This window comes from Bos grunniens, chromosome 9 (assembly GCF_055505025.1).
Source record: "Bos grunniens cultivar Pamir isolate PY7600 chromosome 9, Bosgru_T2T1.0, whole genome shotgun sequence".
NCBI lineage: Eukaryota > Metazoa > Chordata > Mammalia > Artiodactyla > Bovidae > Bos > Bos grunniens.
Window position 1 is genome coordinate 73,444,516 of NC_141173.1, and position 2,341 is coordinate 73,446,856.

At 38.8% G+C, this 2,341-nt stretch overlaps 1 long non-coding RNA gene across 1 annotated transcript; it reads right to left on the reverse strand.

The window, feature by feature from the left end:
* Nucleotides 1-441: 441 nt before the first annotated feature.
* Nucleotides 442-1,637, reverse strand: LOC147366169 (uncharacterized). Its single transcript, XR_015133209.1, has 2 exons — nt 1,308-1,637; nt 442-585 (listed from the first exon to the last, which is right to left on the reverse strand). It is a non-coding gene; the product is annotated as an uncharacterized LOC147366169 (long non-coding RNA).
* Between the last annotated feature and the right edge of the window lie 704 nt (nt 1,638-2,341).

Here is a 2,341-nt window from a genome sequence, read left to right on the forward strand (position 1 = left end):
CACTTTTAAAAAATTGTGATTATTGTCTCTTATTTCAGAATTTCATTGTGGGAGAATCCATACCTACCCAGTGGCCTCCGAAGTGTCTCTTGGAAGGTGTTTCTAATTGTTTGGACCTTATCTGAGCATCATCTGAATTATGCAAGTGTCCCATATTATGCATTCAGTTTGGCTTTTCATTGAGAAATAGTTTGCATAAAGTTATTGGCATTTCCTGCCCCTGTTAGGCCAAAACTATCTTAAAAACAGCTTTTCTGCCTGGACTCAGGTACTTTTGCTTCACGCCCAGACCAGAATCAGGAAATGAAGAGGCATGTGTGAAAAGGAAAATTACTGGGGTGGAGGTTTGGGGTGGGGAAAGGGGAATTTCTCAATATTTTTATGGCTCAAAATGCTCAACATGGATATGTCATTAGGAAAAAGGAAAAAAAAAAGACTTACTCTTAGTGGAAATTGCCACTGGTCAGATTCTCCACTGTAACTTCTGAGCTGGGTAGATCTGAGAGGCTGCAGGATTAGTCTCGCTAGTTAAAACATTCAGTTTCTTTGCAAGTGTTTTGAGGGCTTATACAACTTGGCAAAGGTCTTTAAGAAAAAGAATACAGATTAGAAATACAAAATTCAGCATGAAAATGAATATCTGTCTATAATGAGGAAAGAAATACGAAGGATTAACAAATTTTAAAAGGGTGGCAAATTGTCATATATATTACAAAGTCTATAAAACAACACAATATTTATATTAGCCTGACACACTTCTATAATATTCTTTTTTTCATGTTTTTTTGGCTGCATGCTCATCAATCACTTCTTCATGTTCAAGGCCATCAAACATGAGGTGAAATCTGATGGAGGGGAAATTGGAGTGGCAAGAAATAGTGATTTTTATAATTTCGACTAAAATATCTCACTCTTACAGATTTTATAGAAACGTATGGCATTGTGAATACATTAGGAGGCCTTTTTCCCTTCCAGCATCTTAGAAGGAGCCCATGTAAGAGATGAGCCCTGATGTTTAACTTTCATTAGCTTTATGGTGAATCACCTATGATCTGATGTGAATGTGGGCAAATGCTTTAACTCTCTGACCTCAGTTTCTGTATCTGTCTATTTCACTGAATTCTTGTGAGGACCAAATAAGATAAGTGTATATGATAGCCTTAAAAAAAATGAACTCATTTGGTTTTTAGGTTACTCAGTACAAGCCTCAGTTGACTGTCAAATCAAAGAGTGTTTTGAAGAGTTCAACAGATGGAATAGTAATTCTGTTATGGGGGTATACTTTAACTTTTGTCAAAAAAAATTACCCATTCTCAGCAATCCAGAGCACCAGAAAATAAAAAGTTTGGTGGAGCCAGTTAGGAGAGGACTTAAAAGCTTTTGGAACTTGTTTCCAGTCTTGCGAAGTAGCATGTATCTTGGCAAGCATTGGGCCTTTAGGTATATCTCGGGTGGAGGCTTTTATTGATGCAGGAAACTTCCAGAATCTGAGGGGATTCCCAAAGAGGAAAGAGAATTTCATTCTAGCAGAACTGAGGGCATTCAGAACGAGGCCTTTATTGTTGGCGGATATGATAATGGTGAAGGTTGAAGGGAGACAGATGCCATCTTAAAAGTTACCTGGAGAGCCAGTCCTTCTGCAGAAACATAACAAGCAAAAGACACATTTAAGGAATACAGCTTGACCACAAATTAGATTTCTTTTACCGAAGCCAAATTTAAACTGACTAGTGAACACATGCACACAGAATTTTATTTTCCTATGTGGTTCAGCACAATGAGGTTGACCCACCCTCTTTCCCTTCCTTGTTTCTGAACACTTCTGCTTGGTGCTTTATAGATCACGTCTTTCATCAGCAAAACACCTTGTACACCTTGTACCTCTGACCTCTTTTCAAGATATGCACTTCATCTTCTAGATCCAACTAGAAATTTGCTTTCCCTTGGAGACCTTGATTCTTGTGCATCCCTCCCATGCAGGGGTGGTTTCTCCCATACCTTGTGTATCGCTGGGCCCAAGGATAGAGTAGCTGCTTCTCAATTCTTGCAGCCCATTCTAAATCAAATCATTTCTCTTTCTTAATTTTCTTTGAGATTCCAGAATTTTGTCCCACATGCCCCCCTTCAACCACACTTTTTTGTCTACCTGACTGCAACATAGGATCAGCCAGTGTTGTCTCTTCCCCTCAGTAACTAGAGGAGTGTCAGGCATCTAACAGACCTTCAATCAACATTGGAAAGAAAAAAACATATAAAGAAAAAAAGAGAGAGAAACATATGTTGAGGAGGTACCTGTTTCCTCTTGCCTCCATTCAGATCTGCAGCCTTCTTGGGTCAGATG